This window comes from Lipotes vexillifer, unplaced genomic scaffold (assembly GCF_000442215.2).
Source record: "Lipotes vexillifer unplaced genomic scaffold, Lipotes_vexillifer_v1.1 scaffold402, whole genome shotgun sequence".
Taxonomy (NCBI): Eukaryota; Metazoa; Chordata; class Mammalia; order Artiodactyla; family Lipotidae; genus Lipotes; species Lipotes vexillifer.
This window is the reverse complement of record NW_006798409.1, coordinates 2,335,061-2,352,899: the sequence shown is the minus strand read 5'-3', so window position 1 is coordinate 2,352,899 and position 17,839 is coordinate 2,335,061. Positions and strand designations below refer to the sequence as shown.

The window sequence follows — 17,839 nt, the reverse complement described above, 5'->3', positions numbered from 1 at the left end:
AGCAAGTTGAGGGCTTTGACATCACTGCATGTCAGGGCCTATCCCTGTGTCTGGTGGAGGAGAAGCCACAGCAGGGATGGAGTATCTAAATATCTTTCCATTATTTACTCATTAGGGGGAAAGGTCCCCAAATCCCCTGGTGTTCAGGTCGGGGAGACGACAGCAGGCTGAATAATAGACACCTCCCTCCACAATCTCCACCTCCTACTCCCCAGAATATGTGAATGTTACCGTGAAAAGGGACTTAGCAGATGGGATTAGGTTAAGGATCGTGAGATGGGGAGAGTCTCCTGGATTATCTGGATGGGCCCTAAATGTCATCACAAGAGTCCTTATGGTGGTGGGGGGGTAGGATGAGCAGGAAGACAAAAGTGATGTGATGACAGAAGCAGAGAGAGAGAGAGATCGGAAGCTGCTACACTGATGGCTTTGAAGATGAAGTATGGGGCCATGATCCAAGGACTATAGGTGGCTCTAGAGGCTAGAAAAGGCAGGAAAACAGATTCTTTCTTAGAGCCTCCAGAAAGAACTCAGATAGGCCAACCCATTTTAGATTTTTAGTGGTTAAAACTGTAAGATAATAAATCTATGTGAGTTTCATGTTGCTGCAAATTACCAGAAACTTAGTGGCTTAAAACAATACAAATTTAGATGTTTCGTAGCCATCTCTCTAGAAAAGAACATTTTAATCAGTTAGAGGTTCATATAAGACCTGCTCAGAAGGAAATACAGGGAGAAGAGAAGAGGTGTCTGCAATAAAGAACCAGGAGACCTTCAAGATGGCAGAGAAGTGAGACGTGGATATCACCTTCCTCCCCACAAATACATCAGAAATACATCTACATGTGGAACAACTGCTACAGAACGCCTACTGAAGGCTGGCAGAAGACCCCAGACCTCCCAAAAGGCAAGAAACTCCCTACGTACCTGGGTAGGGCAAAAGAAAAAAGGAAAAACAGAGACAAAAGAATAGGGACGGGACCTGCACCCCTGGGAGGGAGCTGTGAAGGAGGAAAGGTTTCCACACACTAGGAGCCCCTTCGCGGGCAGAGACTGCGGGAGGCGGAGCGGGGAGCTTCGGAGCCGCGGAGGTGAGCGCAGCCACAGGGGTGCGGAGGGCAAAGCGGAGAGATTCCCTCACGGAGGATTGGGGCCGACCGGCACTCACCAGCCCGAGAGGCTTGTCTGCTCACCTGCGGGGCGGGCGGGGCTGCGAGCTGAGGCTCGGGCTTCCGTCGGAGCGCAGGGAGAGGACTGGGGTTGGCTGCGTGAACACAGCCTGAGGGGGTTAGTGCACCACGGCTGGCCGGGAGGGAGTCCGGGGAAAAGTCTGGAGCTGCTGAAGAGGCAAGAGACCATTGTTTCCTGGTGCGCGAGGAGAGGGGATCCAGAGCGCCGCCCAAATGAGCTCCAGAGACGGGCGCGAGCCGCGGCTGACAGCGCGGACCCCAGAGACGGGGATGAGACGCTAAGGCTGCTGCTGCCGCCACCAAGAAGCCAGTGTGCTAGCACAGGTCACTATGCACCTCCCTTCTGGGGAGCCTGTACAGCCCGCCACTGCCAGGGTCCCGGGACCCAGGGACAACCCCCCCGGGAGAATGCACAGCGAGCCTCAGGCTGGTGCAACTTCATGCAGGCCTCTGCAGCCGCAGACTTGCCCCGCATTCCATGTCCCTCCCTCCCCCCGGCCTGAGTGGGCCAGAGCCCCTGTATCAGCGGCTCCTTTAACCCTGTCCTGTCTGAGCGAAGAACAGACGCCCTCCGGCGACCTACACGCAGAGGCGGGGCCAAATCCAAAGCTGAACCCCGGGAGCTGTGCAAACAAAGAAAAGAGGGGGAAATTTCTCCCAGCAGCCTCAGGAGCAGCGGATTAAATCTCCACAATCAACTTGATGTACCCTGCATCTGTGGAATACATGAATAGACAACGAATCATCCCAAATTGAGGCGGTGAACTTTTGGGAGCAATGATATATATGTTTTCCTTTTTCTGAGTGTGTATGTGTATGCTTCTTTACGTGGTTTTGTCTCTATAGCTTTGCTTTTACCATTTGTCCTAGGGTTCTGTCTGTCCTTTTTTTTTTTTTTTTTTAGTATAGTTTTTAGCACTTGTTATCATTGGTGGATTTGATTTTTGGCTTGGCTGCTCTCTTCTTTCTTTCTTTTTCTTTTTTTAATTACATTTTAATTTTTTTATTTTTAATAATTATTTTTTATTTTAATAACCATATTTTATTTTATTTATTCCTTCTTTCCTTCTTTTCTTCTCCCTTTATTCTGAACTGTGTGGCTGGCAGGGTCTTGGTGCTCTGGCTGGGTGTCAGGCCTGTGCTTCTGAGGTGGGAGAGCTGAGTTCAGGACATTGGTCCACGAGAGACATCCTGGCTCCATGTAATATTAAATGGCAAAAGCTCTCCCAGAGATCTCCATCCCAATGTTAAGACCCAGCTCCACTCAACGACCAGCAAGCTACAGTGCTGGACACCCTATGCCAAAAAACTAGCAAGAGAGGAACACAACACCACCCATTAGCAGAGAGGCTGCCTAAAATAATAATAAGGTCACAGACACCCACAAAATACACCACTGGACGTGGTTCTGTGCACCAGAAAGACAAGATCCAGCCTCATCCTCCAGAACACAGGCACCAGTACCCTCCACCAGGAAGCCTACACAACCCACTGAACCAACCTTAGCCACCGGGGGCAGACACCAAAAACAAAAGGAACTACGTACCTGCAGCCTGCAAAAAGGAGACCCCAAACACAGTAAGTTAAGCAAAATGAGAAGACAGAGAAACACACAGCAGATGAAGGAGCAAAGTAAAAACCCACCAGACCAAACAAATGAAGAGGAAATAGGCAATCTACCTGAAAAAGAATTCAGAGTAATGATAGTAAAGACAATCCAAAATCTGGGAACTAGAATGGAGAAAATACAAGAAACGTTTAACAAGGACCTAAAAGAAATAAAGAACAAACAAACAGTGATGAAAAACACAATAAATGAAATTAAAAATTCTCTACAAGCAATCAATGGCAGAATAACTGAGGCAGAAGAATGGATAAGGGACCTGGAAGATAAAATAGTGGAAATAACTACTACAGAGCAGAATAAAGGAAAAAGAATGAAAAGAATTGAGGACAGTCTCAGAGATCTCTGGGACAACATTAAATGCACCAACATTCGAATTATAGGGGTCCCAGAAGAAGGAGAGAAAAAGAAAGGGACTGAGAAAATATTTGAAGAAATTATAGTTGAAAACTTCCCTAATATGGGAAAGGAAATAGTTAATCAAGTTCAGGAAGCGCAGAGAGTCCCATACAGGATAAATCCAAGGAGAAACACACCAAGACACATATTAATCAAACTATCAAAAATTAAATACAAAGAAAAAAATATTAAAAACAGCAAGGGAAAAACAACAAATAACATACAAGGGAATCCCCATAAGGTTAACAGCTGACATTTCAGCAGAAACTCTGCAAGCCAGAAGGGAGTGTCAGGACATATTTAAAGTGATGAATGGGAAAAACCTACAACCAAGATTACTCTACCCAACAAGGATCTCATTCAGATTCGACAGACAAATTAGAACCTTGACAGACAAGCAAAAGCTAAGGGAATTCAGCACCACCAAACCAGCTTTACAACAAAGCTAAAGGAACTTCTCTAGGCAGGAAACACAAGAGAAGGAAAAGACGTGCAATAACAAACCCAAAACAATTAAGAAAATGGTAATAGGAGCATACATATCGATAATTACCTTAAATGTAAATGGACTAAATGCTCCAACCAAAAGACATAGACTAGCTGAATGCATACAAAAACAAGATCCATATATAAGCTATCTACAAGAGACCCACTTCAGACCTAGGGACACATACAGACTGAAAGTGAGGGGATGGAAAACATATTCCATGCAAATGGAAATCAAAAGAAAGCTGGAGTAGCAATTCTCATGCCAGACAAAATGACTTTATAATGAAGACTATTACAAGAGACAAAGAAGGACACTACATAATGATCAAAGGATCAATCCAAGAAGAAGATATAACATTTGTAAATATTTATGCACCCAACATAGGAACACCTCAATACATAAGGCAAATACTAACAGCCATAAAAGGGGATATCGACAGTAACACAATCGTAGTAGGGGACTTTAACACTCCACTTTTACCAATGGACAGATCATCCAAAATGAAAATAAATAAGGAAACACAAGCTTTAAAGACACATTAAAAATGATGGACTTAAGTGATATTTATAGGACATTCCATCCAAAAACAACATAATACTCTTTCTTCTCAAGTGCTCATGGAACATTCTCCAGGATAGATCATATCTTGGGTCACAAATTAAGCCTCGGTAAATTTAAGAAAATTGAAAACATATCAATTATCTTTTCCGACCACAACGCTATGAGACTAGATATCAATCACAGGAAAAAAATCTGTAAAAAATACAAATACATGGAGGCTACACAATGCACTACTTAATAACCAAGAGATCATTGAAGAAATCAAAGAGGAAATAAAAAAATACCTAGAAGCAAATGACCCAAAACCTATGGGATGCAGCAAAAGCAGTTCTAAGAGGGAAGTTTATAGCAAAACAATCCTACCTCAAGAAACAAGAAACATCTCAGAAAAACAACCTAACCTTACACCTAAAGCAATTAGAGAAAGAAGAACAAATAAACCGCAGAGTTAGCAGAAGGAAAGAAATCATAAAGATCAGATCTGAAATAAATGAAAAAGCAATGAAGGAAACAATACCAATACCAATGATCAATAAAACTAAATGCTGGTTCTTTGAGAAGATAAACAAAATTGATAAACCATTAACCAGACTCATCAAGAAAAAAAGGGAGAAGACTCAAATCAATAGAATTAGAAATGAAAAAGGAGACGTAACAACTGACACTGCAAAAACAAAGGATTATGAGAGATTACTACAAGTAACTATATGCCAATAAAATGGACAACCTGGAAGAAATGGACAAATTCGTAGAAAAGCACAACCTTCCAAGACTGAGCCAGGAAGAAATAGAAAACATAAACAGACCAATCAGAAGCACTGAAATTGAGACTGTGATTAAAAACTTCCAACAAACAAAAGCCCAGGACCAGATGGCTTCACAGGTGAATTCTATCAAACATTTAGAGAAGAACTATTACCAATCTTTCTCAAACTCTTCCAAAATATAGCAGAGGGAGGAACACTCCCAAACTCATTCTACGAGGCTACCATCACCCTGATACCAAAACGAGACAAGGATGTCACAAAGAAAGAAAACTACAGGCCAATATCACTGATGAACATAGATGCAAAAATCCTCAACAAAATACTAGCAAACAGAATCCAACAGCACATAAAAAGGATCATACAACATGAGCAAGTGGGGTTTATCCCAGGAATGCAAGGATTCTTCAATATACGCAAACAATCAATTAACAAATTGAAAGAGAAAAACCATATGATCATATCAATACATGCAGAAAACGCTTTTGACAAAATTCAACACCCATGTATGATAAAAGCCCTCCAGAAAGTAGGCACAGAGGGAACTTACCTCAACATAATAAAGGCCATATACGACAAACCCACTGCCAACATCATTCTCAATGGTGAAAAACTGAAACCTTTTCCACTAAGATCAGGAGAAAGTCAGGGTTGCCCACTCTCCCACTATTATTCAACATAGTTTTGGAAGTTTTAGCCACAGCAATCAGAGAAGAAAAAGAAATAAAAGGAATCCAAATCGGAAAAGAAGAATTAAAGCTGTCACTGTTTGCAGATAGCACGATACTATACTCATGGAATCCTAAAGATACTACCAGAAAATTACTAGAGCTAATCAGTGAATTTGGTAGAGTAGCAGGATAAAAAATTAATGCACAGAAATCTCTTGCATTCCTATACACTAATGATGAAATATCTGAAAGAGAAATTAAGGAAACACTCCCATTTACCATTGAAACAAAAAGAATAAAATACCCAGGAATAAACTTATCTAAGGAAACAAAAGACCTGTATGCAGAAAACTATAAGACATGGATGAAAGAAATTAAAGAAGATACAAACAGATGGAGAGATAAACCATTTTCTTGGATTGGAAGAATCAACACTGTGAAAATGACTATACTACCCAAAGCAATCTACAGATTTAATGCAATCCCTATAAAACTACCAATGGCATTTTTCACAAACTAGAACAAAAAATTTCACAATCTGTATGGAAACACAAAGGACCCTGAATAGCTAAAGCATTCTTGAGAAAGAAAAACGGAGCTGGAGGAATCAGGCTCCCAGACTTCAGACTATACTACAAAGCTAGAGTAATCAAGACAGTATGGTACTGGCACAAAAACAGAAATATAGATCAATGGAACAGGATAGAAAGCCCAGAGATAAACCCACACACATATGGTCATCTTATTTTTGATAAAGGAGGCAAGGATATACAATGGGGAAAAGACAGCCTCTGCAATAAGTGGTGCTGGGAAAACTGGACAGCTACATGTAAAAGAAGGAAATTAGAACACTCCCTAACACCATACACAATAATAAGCTCAAAATGGATTAAAGACGTAAATGTAAGGCCTGACACTGTAAAACTCTTAGAGGAAAACATAGGCAGAACACTCTATGACAGAAATCACAGCAAGATGCTTTTTGACCCACTTCCTAGAGAAATGGAAATAAAAACAAAACTAAACAAATGGGAACTAATGAAACTTAAGATCTTTTGCACAGCAAAGGAAACTATAAACAAGAAAAAAGACAACCCTCAGAATGGAGAAAATATTTGCAAATGAAGCAACTGACAAAGGATTAATCTCTAAAATATACAAGGAGCTCATGCAGCTCAATATCAAAAAACACAAACAACCCATCCAAAAATGGGCAGAAGACCTAAATAGACATTTCTCCAAAGAAGATATACAGATAGCCAACAAACACATGAAAGAATGTTCAACATCACTAATCATTAGAGAAATGTAAATCAAAACTACAATGAGGTATCACCTCACTCCAGTCAGAATGGCCATCATCAAAAAATCTACAAACAATAAATGCTGGAGAGGGTGTGGAGTAAAGGGAACCCTCTTATACTGTTGGTGGGAAGGTAAATTGATACAGCCACTATGGAGAACAGTATGGAAGTTCCTTAGAAAACTAAAAATAGAACTACCATATGACCCAGCTATCCCACTACTGGGCATATACTCTGAGAAAACCATCATTCAAAAAGAGTCATGTACTACATGTTCATTGCAGCACTCTTTACAATAGCCAGGAGATGGAAGCAACCTAAGTGTCCATCGACAGATGAATGGATAAAGAAGATGTGGCACATATACACAATGGAATATTTCTAAGCCATAAAAAAAAAAACCGAAATTGAGTTATCTGTAGTGAGGTGGATGGACCTAGAGTCTGTCATGCAGAGTGAAGTAAGTCAGAAAGAGAAAAACAAATACCGTATGCTAACACATATATATGGAATCCAAAAAAGAAAAAAAAATGGTTATGAAGAACCTAGGCGCAGGACAGGAATAAAGATGCAGATGTAGAGAATGAGCTTGAGGACATGGAGAGGGGGAAGGGTTAGCTGGCACAAAGTGAGAGAGTGGCATGGACTAATATACACTACCAAATGTAAAATAGATAGCTAGTGGGTAGCAGCCGCATAGCACAGGGAGATCAGCTTGGTGCTTTGTAAACACCTAGAGGGGTGGGAAAGGGAGGGTGGGAAGGAGGGAGACGCAAGAGGGAGGAGATATGGGGATATATGTATATGTATAGCTGATTCACTTTGTTATAAATCAGAAACTAACACATTATTGTAAAGCAATTATACTCCAATAAAGATGTTTGAAAAATAAATAACCAATTCAACACTATGGTAATAATTTGCATATGCAGACTGTAGAATCTTCCACCCAAAGGCCAATGAGGTCCTCTGCCCCAGGACACTCACTGACTTGCTTTACCCAGGAGTCCCAGTGGGGCTTTCAACTCTATCAGAGTCGGTAAGAATTCTGAAAGCCTTTTGAAGGTGGTGAGTTTCAAGTAGGTGACTTTCTCAGCTGACAGTTGTCATAGCACAGGAAGCCAGTCAAGCTTCAAGCCTTTGACAATTATATTGAAATTTGTGTGTGTGTGTGTGTGTGTGTGTGTGTGTGTGTGTGTGGTCCTGTATAATGTATTGCGTTCTAGAACTGTTCAAACATGGAAAATTCCAATAACAGTTTTTAGCACTTACATCAAATTGTCTTTATATAATTTCCTATAACCGCTTCATCAATGCATCTAGAAACCGCACTAACATAAAGTAGATTGGTGAGGTCTTGAGTTTTCTCGGGACAGTTTAATCTCTTTTTATGATTTTTAATGTTTACTTCAGTCTAAATAAATATGTTCAGGCATATCTATTTACATGTGGAGGCTTCCATAGAATCATGATTTTTTTTTTTAAATTTTGGCCACTGAAATTTATATTCTTCTCTCCAGTGTTGGTTGGAAGAGCAGGCATGTGATGCGGAGCAAAAAAATCAACCCACCACCCTGCCAGTGACGTCCTTCTATCCCCATGGCCACAGGATGGCTGAGTAGACTGTGAAACTTAATTTCCCATTTTAGTGCTTTCCTTTAGGTGACAGTTGTGGCTGAGAATCTATGACCTCAAATCCACACTTCCCATAACACAGCATTTGAGTGATTTCCAAACATACTTAATAGAACAAGACATCATTCCACAATGGAAATAAGTCTGTTGGACGCTGGGGCCAGAGCAGGGGCAGAAGATTCATGGGTTATAGTTGGTCTGCCTGAATCATAATTACAGCATTTATCATAATTCCTGCCACTCTAATTGGCTTAAGAGTCTTCCTGGGACAGTGTTAGGCCGTACTTCATTGTTGGAATTTACTTTTGATTTTGTAGCCGACGTCACCACTGTGGCTGGTAATTGCTTCCTCAAACTGGTGGAGAAACACTTCCTCTTCCCCTCAAGGTAGATGACAGACCAGAAGGTAGAGTGACAAGAAGGTGGTATTCTGCTTCAAATTAAAATGAGCAGAGGACACTTACTGTCCACTTGAAGAAATACCAGTATTGTACCCACTTTATTTCTCTCATTGTATTTGTGCTGGGCTCACCTTTCAGCTGTGTCCTTTCCATCTAACTCCGGACTTCATTGTAGCCAGAGGCACGGAGGAAGGAGGTCGCACCTCAGTGAATGGGGAAAATCCTTTTGGTGGAAAACTTTTGTTAATTTTGCTCTTCACTTCTTTACAAATCTCCCTCTTTAAACTTTATTTTTGGGTTCAAAATCTGTGTGTGAACAAAACTGCTCTGCACCCAATTAAAAAATGGACAAAGGATTTGAAGAGACATTTCTCCAAAGAAGATTTTTAAATCCCCCATAAGTACATGAAAAGATGCTCAACATCATTAGTCACTAGGGAAATGCATATCAAAACCTCAGCGAGATACAACTTCTCCCCCACCAGGAAGCCTACAAACAAAAAGATGGACACTAACAAGTGTTGGTGAAGATGTGGGGAAATTGGAACTTTGTTCATTGTTTGTAGGACTGTAAATTGTTGCAGCTGCTTTGGAGGACTTGTTGGCAGTTCCTCAAAAATTAAACATAGAGCTGCCATATGACCCGGCAATTCCACTTCTAGGTGTATGTCCACGAGAACTGAAAACATAGGTCCACACAAAAATTACCATATGAATGTTCATGGAAGCATTATTCCTAATAGCCAAATAAGTCCATCAAATGATGAATAGATAAATAGAATGTGGTATATCCATGCCATGGTATATTATCCAGCTATAAAGAGGACAGAACATGAATGAAACTTGAAAATATTATGCTAAGTAAAAGAAGCTAGAAATAAAATGCCACATATTGTATAATTCCATTTATATGAAATATCCATAATAGGAAATCTCTAGAGTCAGGACATAGGTTAATGATTGCCAGGGGTGGGGGAATATAGAATGACTGATAACACATACAGTTTCTTTGCGGGGTGTTGGATGTCCTGGCATGAGGTAGTGGTGATGATTCCACAACTTTGTGAACATATTAAAAACCACTACATTGGACACTGTACAAGTGTGAATTTTATGGTATGTGAATTACATTTAAATAAAAAATTATATGAGAAAAAAAATCACCTCTGAGGAGTGATACTGGGATTCCCATGTTGTCCCATTCTTCTCCTTGGATTTTGAAAATTGTGTTATTTTAATAAAGTTGATGATGGTAAAAGAAAAAACATGCTTTTCTAATCTCAGTTGCCACCTCTTTCCCCGATGGCATTTAGTGCCCAAATGTCACTCCCAGAACCAAGGAGCCAAGGGTCTCTTGCTGCCTTTGTGCTGTGAACTTGATCCATTTGCTGTGTCTGAGCCTGGCTCTCTGATTGAGAGTCCCTAGGGCCTTAGTCACCACTGTCTTCCCCCTTTGTTGTGGGTTAAATTGTGTTCCCACAAAAGATAGATACAAGTCCTAATTTCCACTATCCGTGACTGTGACCTTATTAGGAAATAGGGTCTTTGCAGAAGTAATCAAGGTAAGACCAGGTGATACTGGATTAGGATGAGCTCTAATCCTATGGCTGGTGTCCTTAGAAAGGGGAAAATTTAGACACAGAGAGACAATGTGAAGACACACAGGGAGAGGATCTTGTGATGTGGAGGCAGAGATCGAAGTGCTCAGCTACATGCCAAGGAACGCCAAGGAAAGCAAAGACCGCTAGCAGCCACCGGAAGCTGGAAGAGGTGAGAGGGTTCTCCCCTGCAAGTTGCAGAGGGAGCACCTGTTAGCACCTTAAGCTTGAACTTCTGGCCTTCAGAACTGTGAGATAGGAAAGTTCTATTGTTTGAATCTGTCCAGTTTGTGACAGTTTGTTATGGTATCCCTAGGAAACTAAGATGCTTCTTGAGTGCCGAGCCTGGCACACAGAGACTCGAGCATATTTGCATATTTGTTGAGTGAATGAATCTTCTGCTTCCAAACAAGCTGTCCTGGCTGAGGTGGGAAGAAGCCCCGGCCAATGGCTGGTAGAAAATTGAAATGGTAATCTCTGCTTCTTCAGGTGAAGGACCCAGAGAGCAGAAGTGTTTTACCCCAAGTAGGGAGCAGAATTCTGGAATTCAATTGAGATCTTTCCACCCTGAGTTAACAGAAGAAGATGGAAAAGAGAAATGAGCCTCATGAAGAGTCTAATATGAGTCAGATGCTGTGAACTTGGCCTAATTTATTTCTCTCCACAGCCCTGTATGACCAGTCTTCTCATTCACATTTCTGCAAATTAGGCAACAGACATAAAAACAGAGATTAGGACGCCTCTGAAATCATCTAGCATGTGGCAAAGCCAGAGTTCCACCCCAGGGCTTTATGATTTCAAGGTCTTGCTTCCCCTAATCTTGTTAGTGGGATCTATTCATTAGATACCTTTCAGACTTCAGGAGGGCTTTCAAGTTGATTTGATAAGTGATCAGAATACATTTACCTTATAAACTCAAGGTTTGAACAAAAAAATTAATATCTACATTTTCTAGTCACTGTGACTATAATGATTTTGATCTAAATTCACGAATATAAAAATTTGCTCTAATCAATAGGACAAAGATAATATTTTAATATATGCAATGTATTTTTGCCTTTTTGAGAGTAATAAATTGCTAAGATGATTATTATAAGCCATCAATAAAACATGGATAGGGAAAACTTAAACATAAATAAAGAGGTTTTGTAGTCCATTTTTGCAGGTGAAGTGGCTGATGAACATTTCTGTAAAGTCATATAAAATATTTGTAGGTTATATTGTTTTCGTATTTTGGGAGTAGTAAATGGAAATAACTTTTTAATAGGATAGGTAAGGCATTTTCTTTCTCAGCATAATTAAAAATATCCTATAACAATTTAGAAAGATTAGTTTTCAATTTGTTTCTCCATTTTCTTAGGAAATTTTTATGAGGTTTGGCCTATTTTGAAGTTGCTGACATATCTGTGCATTGGGGGACAGTTTTTAACATCTAATGACCTACGTTTACCTCACATGTCAGGGGCACTGAGTGTAGTTAAGCTAATGTTTTATAATCTTAGAAAAATTAGTTTCATTAGGGCAACTGGTGATGCAGTTGGGGATGATTTAGTCTGTTTTCCCATATGGCTTTGAGCACCTGCCAGGTAATGGCAGGTTGGGGAACCCACCCAACATACAGGGTTTGAGTTGAGAATGAGCACGTGCAGCAGGGAAAGTAGACAGAGGCCTAGTCCCGGGATGCTATTGGCTATTTATGGCTAATTTGTGACTTTCTTTTCTGCAAACATCTTTCTCTGTAGAATTCAAGGTAGTCACACATTTGCTATATGATCAGATTAGTGTGAATTGCATGGATTTTTCCATGAATTAAATAATAAACAGCAACCCACTAGTCAGATGACCTTAGAATACATTTTAACAGCATGTCTACTGAAATCCATGGAATTCATCTTATCATCTGGCGTGACAGCATCATGTTACGAGTGTTAATCGTAATGCAGTGTGTGACCTCGATGGGCTGATTAATTTGGTCATGGGCTCTCAAGTTAGCTTTGCCAAGTTGTTCTGAAAAGGACCATAACCTGCCTTAAGCCAAAGTCATGGGCGAGAATAACAACTAAAATTTAGATGGACTGTTGAAAAGTTGAATGAAAAGCTCTCCTACCACCTCATCCCAGAAACACACGAATCGTTCACTTTATGAGATTATGCCTGGCCTTGTGCATAGTTTTAAAGAGACAGCAGCTAATCCACTAATAATGCAATTGACTTTTCCTTGTGTTAAAAATCAAATTCAATAATATCACACTACTTTGTACCCTAGAGATCTAAGATGTGAGAACAGAAACACAAGTTTTCAAAGGCTAAGATCATCTCACTCTCTGAGCTCTTGCTGACTGCTGTTGAAGTTGGGAGCACCCAGAAAGAGAGGGTACCTGACCCCCGGGGTACAGATACACAGCTACATTGTCTCAGCATGACTTAGAGCCCCTGCTTTTTTGGGGCTAGCTCTTCCAAATTATCTTAATCTCTCACTCTCTCTTTTTAAAGATACTGTTATTCTAAAAAATAGGAAATTTGCTGTAATTTTTTTTTTTCCTGTAAAGTTAATAGCAAGCTCATTTGTAAAATTCAAGCAATGCGGGAAAAACACACAAAAATGAAAACCTTGTTATACCTGGGCTTTGGGATATTTATCCAACTCCTCTAATCCTCCCCAAGGAGAGGATATAGCTGTCCTGACATCTCCCTTGTAGTTAGGTGGCCATGAGAAGGGGGATGCATGGTACCTCTGGGCCCGTCTCATTAAAGCCCTTCCTTGTGATAGGGCATAGCCTTTCTTTGTTTTCTCATCAGACTAGAATGGAAAGGTCTCCCAAAGTGACCTTGGGGTTTACACACTGGAGATGGCAAAGCTCAAAATGGCTGGAGTCTGAATTCCCTGCATAGCCAGCACCCCCTATCATTTGGGCTTTACATGAATGAGAAATACACTTCCATTGTATTGGATCATTACATGTCTGGGTTTATTTCTTAAGGCAGCATTGCCTATCCTACCCTGACTAGTTCGATATCTTACCACCAGAAATAACAACATAACTTATTAGTAAATATAATTCCAGATATCTCTTTATGAGTAACGCTTATGCACACATATGCAAGCAAATGCAATATTTTCCTAGTAGGATCATAGCGTACCCAATATCTGTTTCACTCAATTATTTCTGTTGCAGATATTTTCATATATTGTGTTCATTAATATACATCATCCTTATAAATGGCTTCATGCCATTTTATTGAATGATTCTATCATGATGAAATAAATTAATTTTTCCTTGATGGAAATTTAGACTGTTTCCAATTTTTCATTATTATAAACAACTTTGAGATGAAAAACCATGTGCATACCTCTTTGTGCACTTGTCCAATTATAGCATCAGGATAAAGTGTCAGAAGAATTATGAGAGTGGGGTTTGAGCCACATTGCCACACTGCTTTCCAGAATTTACAATAATCCACTTGTCGATTAACGGGTAGTGAGAGCACCTGTTTCCCCCACTTTCATCCACCTGGTATCTTCAAACTTTAGAATCTTGGCCCGTATAATAGCAGAGAGGGATCACCTTGGTGATTTTATTTTCATTTCTTTTTATCACTTTTGTTATTGACCTTCCTTTGCATGTCTATTGACCCCTGACTGCATTTCATCTTTTGTGAACAATCAAGAAAAAGCTTCTCCTTCTCTTTTCTTGTTGGTGAGGTTTATTTTTTTGGCCAGTGAAATGTGCTTTGAAACTGACATGACTACCAAGTACTGGAATTTAAATGATCTTTGGGGGGGCTTTAGAAGAGCATCCTCTCAACCTTGGACTTGTTGGGAAGCAATGCATTTCCGGCAGTATCCTGGTTAATACAGCAGTGCTCTCCTAGGAGAAGTGAAAGAGGAGACACAGGGAAACTAGCCAAGAGACATAACGTTGGTGAGACATTCTGCAAATATAAAGACGTCTCAGAAGGATAAATGGCAACAGTGCCAACCCGGCAAGACAATTAAATGGCGCTATTTATATTGCTCAGGTGGAGAGCGGGGAATAGACTCATACCTTGGAAGAACTGAGAAATTGAAGGAACTTGGCCAATGTGAGGGTCCCTCCTCCCCTGTTAAGTTGGAAAGAATTACCTTCTGGATTATACATAAAAAGGTTTTGGCTGCCCAAAACTTACAGAGGAAATCACACCAGGGTCGGTCACACTAGCATTTGAAGAATCGTGCTGGCTAAGATGACTCCCTCACCCGCCTACCCCCCACCTTGGGTCATGCTGGAGGTTCCCAGACCCATGCGCCTCTCAGAGCTGAGAGTGTTGGGGAGAGTGAAGCATTGCTCAGTCTCAGAGAGTCTGTTTAGCTGCAGGAAGGAAAAGAAAGGCGTCCACCTAACCTAGCATTGGAGCTGGGAATTTAACTGAAGGGTCATCTTATTTGGCCGTTAAGGAAATAGACGTGATCACCGAATCTTGCCTTCGTCAGCCCTACCAAGCCACGTGGGGCAGGTAACAGAGCTGAGTCTCCAGAATGGGGTTTTGGCGAGAGGTGGTCCTCCAGGGGAGAAAGTTGGTGCTCCAGGGAGATCGTCTAATCCAATAGGCTTTGCCTTAGGCAAAGTAGGTCCTTAAAGCAGCCCCAGAAAGTTAAGAAACATAGCCGGTAAGTGTGCATTCCAATCCCCATAAATTTGGGGCCTGGATGAGTGGTAAGGGAGCAACGACAAGGGCTTTGGGCTCCAAATTAGCACATGGCTGATCATGGGCCTGGACCAAGAAGGGGGTGGTCTCTGGTGGAGTAGCAAGAACCCCTTTGACTATGTCAGGTGACTTCTCTGAAAAGTACTCAGATCCCAGACTTCAGGGAGCAGGGATCTTATTTCCTGGAACTGCTCCCCTTTAGGGGTCTGGTGAAAGCTATGAGCCCTTGGCCTTAACCCCCATTGTATAAATGAACGTGAGCACACACAATGTTGCAGGATATTTCAGGCATAGGCCGTGGGACGCAGTGGTGAGACCGTGACAAGAGCAAAAGCAGAGAGTGGAGGGGGCGGGTGTCTGGGTGAACACGGGCTCTGCCCCCTGCATGCCCACCTCCAGCCCCAGACCTCCACCTGCCCCGCCCCCTCTGCCCCCCTCCAGTTTCCTCATTTGAGGCAGCCACAGGGAAAGGTGGTGGCCATGCTGGCCTCTGAAGGGGGCAGAGCCAGACAGAGGCCAAGCCCAGAGCAGCCCTGGGTTCCTTGCCTTGCACTGCCATCCTAGAAGGTCTCCAGTGGGTACCTAGTGCTGGGGGTCCAGTGCCGGCCCTCCTGGAACACCCTTCTCTGTGCCGGGCACTGTGCTGGGTGCTGAGGGCTCCAAGGACAGATAAGACCCTTGTGTTTCAGGAGAGTGGGCTTAGATTTGTGGTGTTCAACTCTCAAATCCGTGACAGGGAGGTGGGGAGAAGTTACAGCCAGGGCCTGAGGATGCTTCTATGCCCTAGGTACCACCGGTAGATAAAATAAATAATTGCCGGTCCATATCCATGTTGCTCTTGTTCTATGTGAACATATGCTCTTGGGGTAACAAACTACACATTGAAAGATCAATGTGTTTTCAGTTGGTTTCTACTTTTTGCCATAATGTATTTTCTCACCTCTCCAACCCTCTTGCTGGGACCGTGAGCTGTCTGAAGTCATCAAGTCATGCTGACCCTGGGAGAAGTTAGGGACCAGCCTGGACCTTGGTGGGCAGGGTCTTGCTGGTTGGCAGAGCGGGTACCTCTGGCTCTAGCAGTGAAACCTTATGAGGATCTCTTCACAGGGGAAGGGACGCCAAGGATGCTAGCTGTGCTGAGCATGGATGGTGGGGAGGCACAAGTGGACTGACCTGCTGTTCTGGTCCCAAGGGAAGCAAGCCCCTCGCCTCCCAACCGCAAGGCAACCCACTCAACAGTGCTGGACCAAGAGATGCTGCTCTGACCCTGGCCACCAGCCACATGTGCTTCTCCAAGCTGCCCCCTTTCTGGCGGTTTCTACTGCCATCTTTTCAGATCCTTGCTCTGGAACCTGAATGCCTGAGTTCAAATTCCAACCCCCTCCTATTTTTAGCTGTGTAGCTTTGGGCGAGTTGAGTTTTTCTTAACCTCTCTGTGCCTCAGTTTCCTTATCTGAAAGTCTATTAGCACCAACTTTATAGAATTGTTAAGTTTGAATACATGAATGCAGGTAAAGCAAGAAGATTAAAAATGATTCAGTACCTCTTAACATTGTAGCATGGAGGCTGAGAACCTGGGTTTAGAGCCAGGTGATCCGGGTTTGAACCCTGACTTCGATCCTTCCTCTTTGTGTGATCTTGAGTGAGTTTCTTAATCTCTCTGTGCTTTAGTTTCCTCACCCATAGCACGAGGATAATAACTGCATTTGTTCCCGCAGGCTGCTGTGATAAACTAGTGAGAAAGCAAAGTGCTTGCAGAAGCCCACAACATATACTAAATGCTATACAAATACTAAGTTATTAATTTTGTTCTATAAATAAAAAACAGAGAGGTGAAGTAAATCCTCCACTGAAGTTACACAGCTAATAATGGTGGTTCTGAGACCATGACCAGATCCCCAAATAAAAAGAAATTATTCCCACACTTCACTGAAGTATTTTCCTTATTGCGAGAGCAAGAGGGAGTTTCAGGCCTGAAATTCTCATCAGGCTGTGCATAGTCCTTTCCAAGTCAGCCAACAATAGAACATCATCCTGGTTCAGAGATCATCTGCCAGGGTTGACTGTTTTTGCTGTTGTTGGGTCCGATATGGTTATGCTGAGGTGCACAGTTACCATGGGAAGGGACTCCTTGTCTCCCTGGCTCTCTGGGGAGGGTTTCGGTTCTAGCTCCACGCCTGGCCAGCCCTCCTGCCCTCACAGGAAGTCTTGTCCCCTCAGGTACAGCATCCACCTGTGCCCAGATGCAGACAAAAGGGCCCTCTCTTCACTCTCTGCTGAACACATAATCCGAAGGTTACAGATGCTTCAAGAAAGATCCTCCCCCAAACGTTCCCCAATCCAGTCCTTATTCCTCAAACCCCACTAGCCCCTCTCAATTATCTTATATTTCTTGCTCCATAGCCAGTTTGTCTAACTGAAAAGTGTGTGTGCATGTGTGCGTGTGTGTGTACGTATCAGTGTGTATGTGTGTGTGTGTGTGTGTGTGTGTGTACACGTTGAGCACCGTGACAGTC

At 42.1% G+C, this 17,839-nt stretch overlaps 1 protein-coding gene across 1 annotated transcript in view; it reads right to left on the bottom strand.

The window, feature by feature from the left end:
- Nucleotides 1-17,839, bottom strand: part of KCNJ6 (potassium inwardly rectifying channel subfamily J member 6) — a 285,950-nt gene that overhangs the window by 175,546 nt on the left and 92,565 nt on the right. The gene's annotated exons all lie outside the window — the stretch shown is intronic.